The sequence below is a fragment of the Mus musculus genome, chromosome 7 (assembly GCF_000001635.26).
Source record: "Mus musculus strain C57BL/6J chromosome 7, GRCm38.p6 C57BL/6J".
Taxonomy (NCBI): Eukaryota; Metazoa; Chordata; class Mammalia; order Rodentia; family Muridae; genus Mus; species Mus musculus.
The window spans coordinates 20,936,561-20,954,242 of NC_000073.6; the positions used below are offsets into that span (position 1 = coordinate 20,936,561).

General features: G+C 44.2%; 3 pseudogenes; 2 read left to right on the forward strand and 1 right to left on the reverse strand.

Moving 5' to 3' along the window:
• On the forward strand, positions 279-1,091 carry Gm18053 (predicted gene, 18053; annotated as a pseudogene).
• Positions 2,693-3,650, reverse strand: Gm4526 (annotated as a pseudogene).
• On the forward strand, positions 11,421-11,963 carry Gm18459 (predicted gene, 18459; annotated as a pseudogene).

The following is a 17,682-nucleotide window of genomic DNA, read 5'->3' on the forward strand; positions in this document are numbered from 1 at the left end:
GGAAACTGATTTGGGAACAGGGTAGAGATTAGGAACATGTGTCCCAGAAAAGGACTGATTTTCTTGTGCAAACAGCCCAAGGGGAACCTGGAAGCTCTGGGGGACTGGGATGTCCTGCTGAGCCAAGCCTCCCTGGCTATTGGTCACCTTTTTTACCCAACCCAAGTGGATGCTGGCCTGAATTTCCTCTCTCCCAGACCAAGGGGAGAGAGAGGTGCTGCCCCATGCCAGTTGAGTAGATGCTTTTGTGGTTAAGTTCCAGGCCTGGAGGAAGTAGGCTGGGTTGCCCTGTGTGTGTGCTGAGGGGTGCCACCTAGGGTTTGGGGAAAGCACTGGCCCCACAGCTGGCCTGGTTGTTGTCTCCAGGTTCATTGCTCCTAAGTGCAAGCAGTGACTCAGTGTTGAAGTTACTGAAGGCAGAGATGGCCAAGCAACAGCCTGGCCTGTGAGTGGTGTTTACACCCCCCTGTCTGGACTCTAAGGCCACTGGGCAGCAGTTTCTCTGCTCTGAGCATGAGCTCCCTAAGACTGATCTGCTGTAAAGCCTGCTGCTCATCAACCATGCAGATGAGACTCCTGTCCAGACCAGGACTGTGAGCTCTAACTTCAGTGCCCTTTGTGTAGGTAGAGAGTCAGTCCTGAATATTCCAAACTCCAAGAGGAGAGAGAATGGACCAGTGTTACTATAGGCTTAGCCTTACCTGGTTGCCTAAGGGGAGGAACTGTGGAAAGGGGAGGGAAGGAGAAGAGCACCCTTCTGCTGTGCCATTTTTCCCATCATGTTTACTGTTTGTTTTGTTTTTCAGGAACTAATAGGGACGTTTCCAAAGGCTTTCTGAATGTGAAGGACGTAGCTATGGTGAACAACAACTTGACTCTGAACCTGACCTCTATGTGCTGCTTGACTTGGGTACCCCGAATGCCTTTCCAGATAGTCCTGGCCTCAGTAAGACTGTGGTTACCAACTCATCTCTGTGTGCACGGCAGCCTTTCAAGGGCTGAAGGCTGTACTGGCATGAATTGCTGCCTGAGACATGGTGTACCAGGTCCTGTCTATTGAGGAACCCAGTGACACGGTGCTGAGCTATTCCCAGTGTAGATGGCTCAGACTGACATTGCTATCCCCAGACCTAGCTGGTACCTCTCTGGAGGCTGAGCAAGGAGGAAAGTCTGATCTGTTTTCATTAAAGAATCCAAAGACTATAGTGCCCTTGCCTCTGGTCAGGATTCCTGATTTTGCAAGAACATTACAGAATCCCAAGAAGTTGGAGTAGTCGGGCAGAGCCACTCAGCCTTGGGAGTTGCCTAATTAGCAGGTGGGATAAAATATTTATACAAATAAAAATGATAGAGAGTTAAAAATTAAAAACAAAACTCCTCTTTGTTAATGGCAGGCAGCAGCACAGATTTCAGAGACAGTTCATGGTTATCTTCCTTATTTCCTTCCAATGGTGTCACCAGATACAAGGGGAAGTGCTGTAGATGAACCTCACTTGGGTCCTCGATCCAAGGGTGAAACTCGGGGTTCCAGTTATCAGTGGGCAAGGAGTTGGCCTGGATGACAAACAAATACGAACACAAGGGAGTGTGGTATGTGAATGTAATTTGTCAAATTGAGTACCAGACTTTTAATACAGAAGAAAATAGGGGAATTAGGTGACACATTGGCAAGGTACAATGAGGTTACCGGATGCTTAATGACTCTTACACAGAACAGAGAAATGCAAACATAAAAACTGGCAGGAACTGGGCAATAAAACAATTGAGACAAAGTCCTCTCTATCTAAGATCAGCTATATTCTTAGAAGCCAAGTGTTTGAGGTCTTTACACTCTCGAGGCAAGGGCTTTCATGCCCAAGTCATGGTTCTAATTAGGGAGTTCCTCTCTAGCTAACTTTCTCATCAATAATGCAATACTCTAAAACCACAGCCCAATCTACTTCCTAAACCACTGTAAATTCCTGTATATGGGAACAGCTTGACTTTTATTCTAAGTGATAGTATTGGGGGGACTTTATACTAATAAGTAATGTAGTATGCCATACATAACTATAATAAGAATTCTAAACTTACATTGTTAAGCTTGCCCTGAGATTTCTAGCTCTATGTAGTAGATAGTAATGCCTGATTTCTTTCACTATCTCTCTTACAATACTAGAGGCAATTCTGAATGTCACTGAATGGGCAACATTTTTACTGAATTCCAAGCCCAGGGCCAGCTCAAGACTAGGGCATTGTTGAAGGCCAGGGAGCAAAGTTCGATTTTGCTTAGATATTGAGCAAGTCATTGCTTGGAGGCACCTATAATAAAACAATACTGAAAGAAAGCACACAGGTCCATTCGCAAGGACAAGTTTGGAGCATTTATTATACGGGATGCTATGGTTCCAGGAGACTAAGTTTCCATGAAACTCTTTGCCTCAGGACTGCTTCCAGGTTTCTAAGCCTGTCAAGTGAGTCACTACTAGAGTGGATGTAGCAAGGTGGCTCCACCTCCATCCCGAGGCTGGCCACCAATAATGGGTTCTTCTCGAATGACAGCAACTTTCTGATGGACAGCCTCTTCATGTTTGATGGCCTCTTCCTGGGTGAGGTTCTTTTTTCCATGAGGGTCTCTTTCTCCACGATATCCCGAGAGGAGGATCCTGGAACACCTACACTCTTAGGTGGCTGCAGGGATCCACAGAGCTCCTCTTGGGGACTGCAGGAGGACATATTCCTGTCAGGCTTCTATGTGATGACTCTCATGGTCCTGACAATGCTGTGGCTTGGGGTGCCTGGGAAAGTCTGTGTGGAAGTAGGTGGTAAACATGCCTCACTGCCCCTGATCATGGGGCGCCTCATGATTTGGTGGATGGTGGGCCTCTGCTGGGATTGATCATCAGCAGTTCAATGATGACATTGAAAATGTCAATGGAAACATGGGAAGGGATGCTGAAGTTTGCAGAGATGATCTCCTGTTTCAAGTCCACAAAAGACCTGCCTTGGAAAGGCAAGTTCCCAGATACCATGAGGAACAGGAGGACCCCTAAACTCCAGATATCTACAGGGGGGCCCTCATATTTCTCTGCTTGCAAGAGTTCCGGGGCACAGTAGGGCAGTGTGCCACAGAAACCTGCCAGCTTTTGTCCAGGAATCACTTCAGCAGCCAAGCCAAAATCACACAGCTTGGCATTTCCCCTGCAGTTGATCAAAATGTTGCTGGCCTTTATGTCTCTATGGACAATGTGATGGTCATGGCAGTACTGCACCGCATGTACTATCTGGGCAAACAGCCTTCGAGTCTCGCTCTCCTCTAAAGACCCCACGTTGATGATGCAATCTAGTAGCTCTCCCTCTGAGGCATACTCCATCACCAGGTAGGTAGTCTCTCTTCTCTGGACCACATGAAACAGCTTGATAATGTTAGGATGGCTAAGTGATTTCATAATCCTGGCTTCCCTGCAGATGGGTGAGGTGTACTCCTTGGTGTTTTGGAGAATTTTTACAGCCACAGAGGTACTTGTGGGGACATGGAAGGCCCGTTTCACCACTGAAAAGTTTCCTTCACCCAGTGTGTTCAGCATCTTATAGTTAGTGTCGAAGTTCTCTTCAATTGAGTAGCAGGCCTTCAGATCCTGCTCCATCATCTTCAGATCCTGCTCCATCATCAGACCCTCTATGACTTGGCTAGAACCAACCTTGCAATGAGAAAGTAAAAAAAAAAAAAAAAAAAAAGGAACAAAACAAAAACAAACCATTTAAAATCAGGCTGAAGAGAATTTTTACATTTAAAACTTCTTACCTCCAAAAGACAAGAAAAATGCCAGAAACATGTCAGATAACCTAATCAGGTATTTGGAATGCTTGGGAAGAGAAGAGCAAAGCACCTTCTAAAGCAGTAGACACAAACTATGACATAGATCTGGTTGACAGCAACCAAGTGCAAACTGATAGAACAAAACAAGGGATCACGGACAGTAAGAGCTGCTCATTGGAAAGAACCATCCTCTCCCCTGGTCTCAGCACACACTGAGAGCCAGTGCACCAAGAAAATCAGGTTCTAGTGGAGTGCATAAGACAACAAACAGACACTCCAACACCCACAGTGTCCAGGCTGGAGAGCTGGCTCTGGAGTCCAAAATGTCAGCTACTCCTGTAGAGGACCTGCACTTGGTTCTCAAGACCCAGGTCAGATGGCCCACAACTGCCCTAAGTCCAGCTCTCAATCTTACACCTCTAGCCTCTAAGGCCACTTATACAGCAGACTCATCATCACTACATGCTACTTAAAATACTGATACAAATCTTTCTATATAATGTTATTTATGAACCTTGTTGGTCAGAAGAGGGCATCAGATTCTCTGGAGTAGAACTACAGGCAGTTGTAGTGAGAGCTTCGTTTGGTTTAAAACCTAGGTATGGTATATGAACATGTTATTGCTTTAATTCAGGGTGTTTGACAAGAGGCTCACAACCATCTATAAGTCTAGTTCCAGAAAAATCTGACTCCATCTTCTGACCTCCATAGCAGAGACCAGGGAGGTGGTGCTCAGACACACATGGAGGCAAAATACTCATGCACGTTATTGAAGACATAAAACATTCTAATTTATCAAATGTAACTTTAAAAAGTAAAATAGAAGATAATAAAGAACATTGAAAAGTAAACACATAAATCAAGCCAGCAAACACACAAACCATAACCACAAAAGCCTATCATAGTCACCTAAGTGTAGAGAAACTCACTATTTTGGGATCTGAAGCTCCTGAAGTCCAAGTCTAATCGCTCAGCATCATTGAATGCCAGTTGCTTTCCAATCAACTTACAGCTTCTGTCCTGTAATGACAGGAAGCAGCCTCATTCAGAGCTGTAAGTGGACAGGTGTCTATCATTCCTTACAATGGGTCCTGGTGTTGTCAAACCATGAAATTGATCAATGGTGTCCAGGCACAATCCACTGGCTTTCCCCACATTCTTTCTTGAAAGACAGGACGTCTGGTCTTGGTCAGTGGGGCAGTAGAGGGCTGGTTACACTCAAATATCTGTCCCCAGTGTTGCCCAGTGACCCTTCTTCCTGCTAGGTCCACTGCCGAAGGTTCATAATTTTCCCTAAGCTATGCAAACAGGTAGGAACAATGTTCAAACAACTTGACACTCTGTGGAACTTTTGACACCCCAACTTTAACAAGGAAACTCCCCTTGTTAACAAGGAGTCCTAAGACTGATGATGGGCTCCAGAGCTTTGGTCCTCCCTCAGTTATGGATTCTGGCATTCACTGGCTACAGATGGACAGTGTTCAGCTTTTCACTTAGACCCTAGCCTTTATGACAACTTTGTAATAACTCATGTGTACACTAAAAGGATTCAATTATTAATTTTTTTTTAAAACACACATTCATAGGTGCTAAAGGATGGTAGCTATTTACTACATTGGTAGTTAGAACAAAATACTGTTTTCTATGGTAACCCAGGGTTTGAGACTAACACCTGTGCGGTTTAGAGGAAGATGATAGCATTCATCCCATGTTCCCCATTAGGCCTGAGACTTCTCACCAAAGCCCAGGATCCAGAGACAGTAACAATTCCCCTCTGTTTTTCCAAAGGGACAGGAGTTTGTAACGGAGTTCTGTGAAATGAGAGGTAGACCATCCAAGCAGTAGGCAGCTTTTGTTCCTCAACATGTTTTTGAGTTCTTTGGCCAGTGGGACTCAAGGGCACAGACTTGATTCTTTGCTTCAAAATTACTATTGCCCCCATCTCCTATGCCTGAGAAGACACTAGCTTTCATAGCACATTTGCTCTACTTAAGACAGAAGATACATCATGGGATGACAGCTGCAGACAGAGGGACCCAAGTAGGTTCAGGGACAAGCAATTTTATCTTCCACCAAGGAAAGATCTTCAAGGAAGTACAATTGTGGCTCCTTTTAGACTTACATTTATTCTGGCCTTGAACCTTTTCAGCTGCCCACTTCCATAAATAGAATCAACAGAATAGGATCTGAGCATTGCCTTTGCTCCTTGCATGGAGTCATGATGTTTGAACTTCCAGGAAGATCAGAAGATAACCAGCCAGGAGCAATCTTTCTGCTAAAGCAGAGACACATTGGTGCCCTTGCTTAAGAGACCATCCAATCGTGTTTCAGTCCTCTGAACAGGAGGACTTGATGTGATGTGGCCTCTACTTGGAAAGTAAGGGTGTGAACAAAACAGGGAAACACTGAGGGACTTGGATGGGGCAGGCATAAGAAAGTGTGATGGGGAGGAGAATGTGATCAATGTTCTTCATGTACATGTATGGAAATATCACTGAGAATGAACATGTTGTGTAGTTAACATAAACTAATGTTCCAAAATAGTGAAAGGAATATGCCATGTAAAATAGGACATTTTAAAACAAAGTCAAAAAACTAAAGAACAAAGAAGATATAATTTCTTCCAATCATACTTCGAACCAACAAAGGACTGGAAGAGAGAGTTAGTACAAAAGCAGAAAACAGAAACTTCGGGATGACAAGATGACTTAGTGGGTAAGAGGACTCTTCTGAAGGCCCTGAGTTCAAATCCCAGCAATCACATGGTGACTCACAACCCCCTGTAATGAGATCTGATGCCCTCTTCTGCTGCATCTGAAGTCAGCTACACTGTACTTATGTATAATAATAAATAAATCCTTGGACCAGTATGAGCAGGGATGAGAGTGTGGGGCTGACCAGAGTGAGCAGAGGTCCTAAAAATTCAATTTACAGCAACCACATGAAGGCTCACAACTATTTTTATAGCTACAGTGCACTCACAAATATAAAATAAATACACCTTTAAAAAACAAACAAACAAGCAAACAAACAACCCAGTAACCTCTAAACTGAAACCTAAGGATTTAAAAGAAAACTCACTATGTTCAGATTCAATAATACACGAAGATCCAAGCGCAGTGGCTCAACAGCCTAGAACTCCAAATGCTCTCTACCAACCAACAGCTACTTCAGTCACTGTAAGGACAGGAGGCAGCCTTAGCCAGAGCTTAAGTGGGCAGGTCAATGACCTCCCAATGGCTCCTTTTGAGGTCAGAGGTAAAATGGACCAATGATGGTAGGGCACAGTTCACTGGTTTCTTTCACATTCTGTCCTCAGGACAGGAAAGGCTGGTTAGTGGGGCAGTAGAAACACCTGAAGAAGGTTACACCTAGTTAGCAGTCCCTAGATCCCTTATTGTGAGGAATTTGACCATGAAAGTTAGCCTGGCCTTCAGTTGGGCTAAGGCTAGAAGCCCAGAGACCTTGAAGGGATGGTAGGAACTTTGCCTGCAGCAGGCACCTGGCCCTTGTCACTAGATGCAGGCCCTTATAGATTTGTGTTTATCAGTAAAGTAAGGGCAATGCCCAAAGCCCTTCCACATGTAGCCTGAACATCTCAGACCAAGTTAATAGGAAAAGAGATGTGACCTGTGGTCACTTAGACTCAAGACAGATCTCCATTCTAATGAGGTACCTAGAGGCCTTGAGTTCTTAGCCAATAAGCTTTCCTTCTCATACATTCCTCCCAGCAAATGGTATTTAATCTCAGGCCCATCCTGAGAAGTGGGGTATGGTTTTACTCATTCAATTTCTGCCATGACAATAAATACCTTAACACCATGGACTGCCTCTTTTCATTGGGATCCACTGTGGGGAGCCACAGAGATGGCCCTTGCCTATAGAGCCACTGTCTAATTTCCTGTAGAAGGTCTATTTGCATTCTCAACAACAACTGCCACCAAGCCAAGTTGGCCTCTCTCAAGCCAAGGACTCTCCACAAGGGACCAGCCAGAGCTCTCCCCTTTCCCACGCACAGCCCAGGGCTAGCTCCATCCCACAGGCCCAGATTCTGTTCTCAGATCTTCCTCTATTTGCAGAGGTGCTGGAGTGTCCAAGAATTTGGGAACTCCATGGCTCTAGCCTCTTCTCAGGCCCAGGGACCTTCAAGCCAGCTGTGACTGCCACGCACCTCAGACTGTAGTTTCCCACAGCCCAATACCCATGCAGCAATGGCATGGGACTAGCACAAACTCCCTTTGTCCTACCTTCTCAAGCAGCCGATCCCTGTGTTAGAGTGGACACAGGACTCACAACCCTAACCCCTATGACCAACTCTATCTGCCAGGCTATATTTTCAAGATTTTTGGCAACTGGAACAACAGGGCCATATGCTAGGGACCAATGTTCAAACTCAGGACCCTTTCTTGGATAGTTGATATCTGTATTGCTTGGGGAATCTCTAGAGTTACAGAACATATGGAATGTCTTTCTATATTGAAGTAATTCATTATGGCAACTTACAGTCTGTAGTCTAACTTCCCAACAGTGGTCAGCTGTGAATGGGAAGTCCAAGAATCTAGTAGTTGCTCAGTCCCACGAGGCTAGTTGTTTCAGCTGGTCTTCTGTTGAAGTAGATTCCAACAGGTACGCTGGCAAGTAAATGCAAGTGGTTAAAAAGAGTGAATCTTCCTTCTTCCACCGTCCTTATATAGGTCTCCCTCAGAAGGTGTGGCCAAGATTAAAGGTGTGTACTACAATCCCTGGAACAGGGATTTATCTCAGGCTGACCTTGAACTCAGAGATCTCTTGGCTTTAGTCTCCTGGGATTAAAGGTGTGTACTATCTTGCCTTAGCCTAATCTTTTCGTAGTCACTTTGCATCAAGATCTCCATGCCAAGATCCAGGTCAGAAACTTGTGTCTTCCAGCCTCAAGATCTGGATCATAGGTGAGCCCTCCAATTCTGGATTTTGGTTTATTCCAGATATAGTCAACGTGACCACCAGGAATAGCCATTACCATATCCAAACCCCAATAAAGACCCTTCCCACTTTCATAATACTAAGTGAAGTCATCTGAATCCCACCAGGCTGCAGACTGCTATCCTTCACTGGGCGTGAAACAAAACAAAAACAAAAAACCCTCCTGCATATGATAACCCACTCAGATAAATCTTACATGTTCCAGTATATGTGGATATTACCTGTTGAATTAATGTTAAACTAGCTACAATCAATAGAACCACAGAAATTGGATACAGAGTAAGAGACAATGGGGGTACATGTAGATCTTGTTAGTAAAGAGAAATAGAATAGCTATCGTTGAAGTGGGACTGGAATAGGAAGATCAAGTGGGGAAGTGGAGGGGAGAGACAGCTAACATAAGGGCCATTTGAGTGGTAGTATGGAAACCTGTACAACAGAAGCTTCCTAAAATATATACATATATAAGTGTGCTCTAAATGAAATTATTAAATAATGGGAGAGATAGAGCCTCACTCGCCATCTCTTCTCACTAAATGAAGTTTCCAGTCCTGGGATTAGGTTATATCTAATTGGCTTGTTCAGAGCTATCCTGTGAGAATCCCTAAACAACCCAGGCTATTTCAAAGGACTATAGCTTGCTGACAGCTAAGACCATTTCTGAAACGAACTAAGCAACTCAAGGAACATGGAGGAGCCAAGCTGATATGCCTACATAGAGCCTTTAACCCTATGTTCTATTGCCTTTGGTACAGGAAGATCCTGTGCATGCTACCAAAAGAAAAACAAACACCAAGTCAGCCACAAACTCTCCAATCTACAATGATGCCCTGCCTGCAAAATACACTAGTGAAATAGTGTCACAAAGTTTGTAGGAGTAACCAATCAGTATCTGATTTGACCTAAGGCTCACTCTAGAAGAAGGAACTCACACCCAACTCTGGTTGGGTGGCTAGATACCTGAGACTGGATAACCAAGGAACCTAGCATAAAACAAAATAATACTAGTCCAAAAGAAAAATGTAGCAAAAAAAAAAAAAATTAATCCTAGTGACATTTTGCTATACTCACAGATCAGCACTTTGCTTAGCCAATGCCAAAGAAAATTGCTCCTGCAGCAGATGGGGAAAATACAGAGATTCAAAGTCAGACATAATGAAGAGTGAGAGAGCTTGAAACACTCAGCCTAAATCTATTGTCTTTGTTAAACCCCTCCCTAAGGGCTCCGGGAAGCCTGTGGAAGTGGAGGTATAAAGAGTGTAATAGCCAGCAGGTATTGAAGGATAAGAAGAAAACAAGGCCCTCTTAATCACCAGGAGCAAAGACCATATGAGCTCACAGATACTGAAGCAGCAAGCACAGGGCCCACACGGGTTTGCACCAGGTAGTCTGCATTTACGTTATGACTTCCAATTTAGGATTTTTATGGGATTCCTGAGTCTGTGAATGAGTGTGTCTCTTATTTTTATGCCTTCTTTTGGGTACTTTTCATTATTATTATTATTATTATTATTATTATTATTATTATTATTATTATTTTGGTGTGTGCCACCATGCCTGGCTCAGGAATGGGGTGGGTTTTTTTGTTTTTTTGGTTTTTCAAGACAGGGTTTCTCTGTGTAGCCCTGGCTGTCCTGGAACTCACTTTGTAGACCAGGCTGGTCTCGAACTCAGAAATCCATCTGCCTCTGCCTCCCAAGTGCTGGGATTAAAGGCGTTGGCCACCACGCCCGGCTTCCTTATCTTTGTTTATCTTGTCCAACTCCAATATGATAGGTTTTTATTTTAATCATATTACATTTCATGTTGTCATATCTTACTATTACCTCTTAGAAGTCTGTGGATTCAGGTGGAGGAGGAAGGAGGGAGAGAATGGGAGGAGTTGAGGGAAGGAAGTCCTTGATCAGGATGTTATGTGAAGAAAAAAAACCCAAAAATCTCTTCAATAAAAGAAAAGGAAAGGAAATAGAAGGCATTATTTAAATTAAGGGAAGTGATAGAAAAAAGGCAGCATGTTGCATTGAGAAGAGTGGCAGGAGGAAGGTGTGGAGGGAGGGGGTGGTGGGAGGAAAATGTGGCAGAGAGGAGGGTGGTGGGGGAGAACAGGTGGAGGGAAGAGGGAGGTGGGAGGAACAGAAGGAGGGAGGAAGGTGGTGGGAGGAATATGTGGAGGGAGGAGGATGGTGGAAGGAAGATGAGGAGGGAGGAGGGTGGTGGGAGGAAGATGAAGAGGGAGGGGGTGGTAGGAGGAATATGTGGAGGGAGGAGGGTGGTGGAAGAAAGACGAGGAGGGAGGAGGGTGGCAGGAGGAAGACAGACAAAGCAAAGTGTTATGACAGGTGTATAAAATGTAATCATGAATCCTATTATTTGAATGCTAAGTAAAATTTTTACTTTAAAGGGCTGGAGGGAAGGCTCAGAAGTTAAGAGTACTTGCTGTTTTTGCAGAGGATTAGGGTTCAGCTCTCAAAATCTATCTCAGGTCCCTCACAATCATCTGTAACAGCAGATCCAGAGAAGGCAATGCTGTCTTCTAGCCTCTGCAGGCACCCACATGAGAGTGTTCAAACACACCCCATACACACACACACACACACACACACACACACACACACACACACAAAATATTTAAAACTCTGGGAGACTTCAGTGAAGCGACACATGAGTTGGTCCTCAAGAGTATTCTACAGTGAGCTATGAGTTGGGAATTGATGGATGTGGATCCCAGCCATGTCTACATGATGCCCCATGTGTCAGGATGCTCTTGGGGCTCACTTCTGTGATTGTTCACCTAGACTTCTTGGAGACCACTGTGAACTCAACTTTGATGAACGTGCCAGTCAGCCACATCTCCGAGGGATCTGTGTGTGGATGGAAGAAACAGCTACTACTGTGACTGTATGGGGAGTAGATTCACAGGGCCACATTGTGAGGCTTTGATACCTCATTGTTAGTCAAAGCCTTGTCACAATGATAGAACATGTGAAGACACTGTTGACAGCTATATTTGTCATTGCGGGCCTGGATAAATAGGTACCCTGTGTGAGACTGACATAAGTGAATGCAGAAGCAACCCCTGCAGTTTAGGGTGGGGCGGTGTGCTGAGCTCTCCTCAGAGGATCAATGGGACACATTGTAGGCCTGCCTTCTTATCTTGGAGCCTTAGGTTGTTTGTATCTGTCATCATGGATTCACAGTCACAACCCTAGAATAATTGTCCTCTGAGGGGCTCCACCCAGCAGCTGACTGAAACAGACATAAAGACCCGTAGCCAAACATGAGAGCAAGCCCAGGAAGTCTTCTGGAAGAGTTGGGGGAAGGATTGGGGAACCTGGAGGGGGCAGGGACTCCACAGAAGACCATCAGAGTCAACTATCCTATACCCTTGGGAGTTCCAAGAAAAGAGCCATCAACCAAAGAGCATACAAGGGCTGGACCTAGACCCCGACACATATGTAGCAGATGTGCAGCTTTGTCTTATGGGGGCTTAGTCTGACTCTGCTGCCTGCCTGTGGATCCTGTTACTCTAACTGGTCTGCTTTGTCTGGCCTCAGTGGGAGAGGATGTGCCTAGTGCTACAAAAACTTGAGGTGCCTGGGTGGGTTGGTACCCAGGAGGGGCTTCCATTTTTTCAGAGGTGAAAGAGAGGAGTATAGGAGACTGGGAGGAGAGGGGGGCAGTTGGATGTGGGGCTTCAATTGGGATATAAAGGGAATAAATAAATAAATAGACAAAATTAAAAATCCAGGAGACATGTCTCCATAGTTGAGAGTGCTTGCTGTTCTAGGAGAGAAACAAGATTCGATTCCTAGCACTCATATGGCAGCTCACAACTATATGTATCCCTAATCCCAGGGGATCAACCACTCTTTACTGATCTCTGCAGACTCTGAATTCATGTAGTACATAGACATATAGGCAGGCAAAACATCCAGTTACATAAAATTTTAAAAACTGAAAAAATTTTAAGATACACTAAAAAAAATCAGGAGAGAAGCAATGAAGGAGAAGGTAAGGCAGTATGGGAGAAAATATGTTTAATGTAGTCTATACTTGCATACTGTACTAGTCAGGGTTATCTAGAGTCACAGAATGTAAGGAATGTTTCTCTATATTGAGGGAATTTATTGTAATGACTTACAATCTGTAGTCCAATTTCTCAGTGATGGTCAGCTGTTAATTGGAAGTCCAAGAATCTAGTAGTTGCTCAGTCCCACGAGGCTAGTTGTTTCAGCTGGTTTTCAGTAGAAGTAGATTCCAACAGATGTGTTGGCAAGTAAATGCAAGTGGTAACAAAGACTGAATCTCCCTTCTTCCAATGTCCTTATATAGGTCTCCCTCAGGAGGTGTGGCCCAGATTAAAGTTGTGTACTACCATGTCTGGATCTCGGACTTGTACCAGGCTGACCTTGAACTCAGAGATCTCCTGGCTTTAGTCTCTTGGGATTAAAGGTGTGTACTATCTTGCCTTGGCCTAATCTTTTCATAGTATTTTTGCCTCAGGATCTCCATGCCAAGACTTAGGTCAGAAACTTGTGTCTTCTAGCCTCAAGATCTGGATCACAGGTGAGCCCTCCAATTCTGGATTTTGGTTCATTCCAGATATAGTCAACTTGACAACCACGAATAGCCATTACACATACAAATGTCCCTTAGTAACACAGCCATGTACAACGGATGTATACAATGAGAATTATTTTAATAATAAAAATATAAGTGAGTGTGATGGTTTGTATATTTTTGGATCAGGGAGTGGCACCATCTGAAGTTGTGGCCTTGTTGGAATAGGTGTGACATGGTTGGAATGGGTGTGTCACTGTGGGTGTGGGTATAAGATCCTCACCCTAGTTGCCTGGAAGTCAGTCTTCCACTAGCAGCCTTTGGATGAAGACATAGAACTCTCAGCTCCTCCTTTGCCATGCCTGCCTGGATACTGCCATGCTCCCACCTTGATGATAATGGACTGAACCTCTGAACTTGTAAGCCAGCCACAATTAAATGTTGTTTTTTATAAGACTTGCCTTGGTCATGGTGTCTGTTCACAGCAGTAAAACCCTAACTAAGACAGAAGTTGGTACTGGGAGTGGGGTATTGCTGTGATAGGCCTGACCATGCTTTTATTTGAAAGAATGTGGATTTTGGGATTTTGGAGTTGGAAAGCAGTGGAATGCTTCAAATGGGGCTTAATGGGTCATCCTAGTAGGAATATGGAAGACTTTGCTGCTGGGAGTGATTTGAATTGTGTTGACCTGACCCAAGAGATTTCAAAGGAGAAGAATTTCAGAATGTGGCATAAAGACTGGTTTTGTGGTATTTTGGTGAAGAATGTGGCTACTTTTTGCCCTTGTCTGAAAAGTTTGCCTGAGGCTAAGGTGAAGAGACTTGTATTAATTGCATTGACAAAAGAAGTTTCAAAAAAGCCCAGCAGAGACTTTGTTCTCTGGTTAAGTCTTATGAAGAGAAGTTTGAACAAGCATAGCAAGCTTAGAAAGGAAAAATATAAAATATATGGTTTGAGTATTAAAGGGGTACCAGGAAGTGAAATGATGCAAAATCTTGTGTTTTAGAAGATAAAAGATTAAGGGAGTGGGACCTTGGGGCAAGATTCTACCCACCTTAATTAGATCCAGGTATGGTGGTACACACCTTTAATCCCATGAGACAAGCATGCTGATCTCTGCATTCAAGGTCAATCTACAGAGCAAGAACCAGGATAGCCAAGCATTTAAGGATTTAGAAAACATAAAGCTAGTGATAATGTAATAGTACAAGGGGATCATGTTCTAGTTCCTGTAAGCAGCAGAACTCGGCAGCTTCAGCCATGTGGCTCTGACTCTAGAGTTAAGAATGGAAGGAACTACTGGGAAAATTGATGCTGGTTAGCTGGAGCTAAGGAATTAGCAGTGATTAAGAAGAGACCAGCATTGTTGAGGTGAAATCTTCTGGAAATTGTTTTCTGGGAGCACAAAGAAGCTGTGTTCCAGAGATACCCAAGGTTGTACCTCATGCTGTGGCTGGACTTGGTAATGTGTAAGAGTCACTCAGGTGGTACTGCTTGTGCAGGAATGAAGGGATCATGGAGAGAAGCTGAGGCTTAGCACTGTGAGAGGCCAGGGAAGGCCATTGGAGAATGTGAAGCCTCAGCTGTAGTTGATGGCCCAGGACTGAAGGGGTCATGCAAAGGATTTGAGGCTTGACACCCTGAAGAGAGCCTATGAGAGGCTATTGGTGAAGCCTAGTTGGAGTGGAACACCCCAGTGTATTGGAGATGTCAGTACTGTGGGATGATCACCAAGAACAGCAGCCGTAGTAGAGTGGATCAACCTGAGCTTAGAGTGCTACAGAGGGCAGAGCTGGAAAAGTGATGCCAGCCCTTAGGAGGATTCCAAAAAATCAAGTGGAATCCCAGACACTGAAACAGGAAGCTGTAACATTGAAATTGCCTTGGAGACTCAAAGATATTAAAGATGCCAGAGCAATGGGATACATGCTGAGGAAAGCAGCTAACAGGGAGTGGAACCAGCCCAGGAGAAAGCAGTTTGTTGCAGTCAACAAAGATGACAAAGGAGTGGAGATCTGAAGACTGCTTTGACATCAGCCATGGAGATGGAGAGTTTGGAATTTGCCCAGCTGGTTTCCTGCCTTGCTTTGGGGATTACAGTTAATTAAGTTGAATGAATCTCAGAAGAGACCTTGAATTTTGGACTTTTAACAGTGTTGCAACTGCTATAGACTATGAGGACTTTGAAAGTTGGACTAGATGCATTTTGCATTATGCTATGTTTAAATATGGCTCCCATAGACTCATGGTTTTGAACAAGTCTATGGGGACCAGGGAGTAGGATGTGATGGTTTGTATATCCTTGGATCAGGGAGTGGCACCATCTGAAGTTGTGGCCTTGTTGGAATAGGTGTGACATGGTTGGAATGGGTGTGTCACTGTGGGTGTGGGTATAAGATCCTCACCCTAGTTGCCTGGAAGTCAGTCTTCCACTAGCAGCCTTTGGATGAAGACATAGAACTCTCAGCTCCTCCTGTGCCATGCCTGCCTGGATACTGCCATGCTCCCACCTTGATGATAAGGGACTGAACCTCTGAAATTGTAAGCCAGCCCCAATTAAATGTTGTTTTTTATAAGACTTGCCTTGGTCATGGTGTCTGTTCTCAGCAGTAAAACCTTAACTAAGACAGAAGTCCAACTAAGACAGTGAGTAAAAAAACAAAGAGAAAGAAATATTAATAGTGAGTAAGTAAAATAAAAACGGAGGAGTTGGAGTGCAGCTTGGTAGAGTGCTTGCTCAGTATGCCAAGAGGTCCTGAGTTCAAGTTCCAAGTGTTGCGTAAACCAGGAACAGTGGTGTACATCCTCTGCAATCCCAGGGATGGTGCTGTACACCTGCAAGCCCAGCCCTTAATGAGAGGAAGGGGAATCAGGAGTTCAAAGTCATCTTCAGCTCTGCAGAAACCTCGAGACCAACCTGAGCCACATGAGAGACTTTCTTGAATCAGTGTTTAAGTAAATAAAATTGGAAGTGAACAAACATAAACCCAAAATATTTTAAAAGATCAACATAATACATCTAGCTAAACTGAAATGAAGGGAAAATATGGAAATGGAAATATAGAAAGTAAAGAAAGGAAGACAGAGATGACATGGACTCTGGGGCATTAGTAAAGGAGCATGGCTAGAAATTGTATATACATCAAAAAATTAGGAGAAATGGGTTAGGAGTTAAGAGCACTGATACTCTTCCAGAAAACCTGGGTTCGATTCCCAGCACCCCCAGGGCAGCTCACACCTGTCTGTAATCCAGTTCAGGATGACTGGATGCCCTCTCAGAGACATACATATAAGCAAAATACCAATGTGTTGTGCCCGCTCTCGACCAGCGAGAACGATGCGACCACCAGTCCTTCTAACAGCAGTTTATTCAGTCCTGATTCTTCTTGTTTATATCTCCCCCGAACCCTGGGCCTCTCACTCCTTTTATAGTCTCTCTCTCATCCACGCACCGCAGGCCACGCCCCCTAGCCAGTCACGAGGCTTCAGCTAATCAGGGCAGCAGGGGCAAATCTCCACCAAATTGGATTCACCTGCATCCTGGTACACCTGCGCAGCACTCAAGATGTTTGTGTCTTATATGAGGAAGTCAGGTGCAAGTCATATGACTTAGCTGCAGTCCCTGGCGCCTTTGGGACTGCCACCACACCCGCTCCCCACACCAATGCACGTAAAATAAAACCAAGAAATCATCTTTAAACATCAAAGAATTAGAGAGTTAAAGAGTGGAGTTAAGTTTCTATTGAAGACCCAGGGTCATCCTTCTACAGCCATGATCCTTTTAGCCAGTGTCATTTGATTTTGAGAATTCTGATTCCGGGGTTCAGAGAGGGGCTCCTACTTCTCAGATGAGAAGGAGAGGGAAAAATGGGGAAAGAAGCTGTGTGGGGGGGGGCTGGGAGGAGGGGGGCTGATATTGGGATGTAAGTGAATACATTTTAGGAAAAGTATTCTGGTCTTTTGTAAACATTATGTTTACAAGCTGATATTCTAGATTTTTCCCTTTCCCTTTGGACTCTATTAGCCTGTATATGAAAGTACTATCTTCATTTTCTTTTCTACTCAGGGTTCCTAGTTTGATAATCATTTGGATGAAATTCTCATATCAGAAAGTGTCCAGACTGTATTGCTTTATTTAATTTTTCTATTTTCCTCTGCATTCATTTTTTCATTTTAATTTTGTGTTTGTGCATGTATTTGTGTGTGTGTGTAGTGTGTTAAGCAAGCGGTCTTTAGGCCACAGGCTAGACACGCCTCCATGGCCACAGTTACTCCTTACAGAGAACAGAATAAAAAAGAACACTGTCACACCTGTGCCTTTCTGAACTAGATTGGGCACCTCAGAAGTCTTTCTCATTGT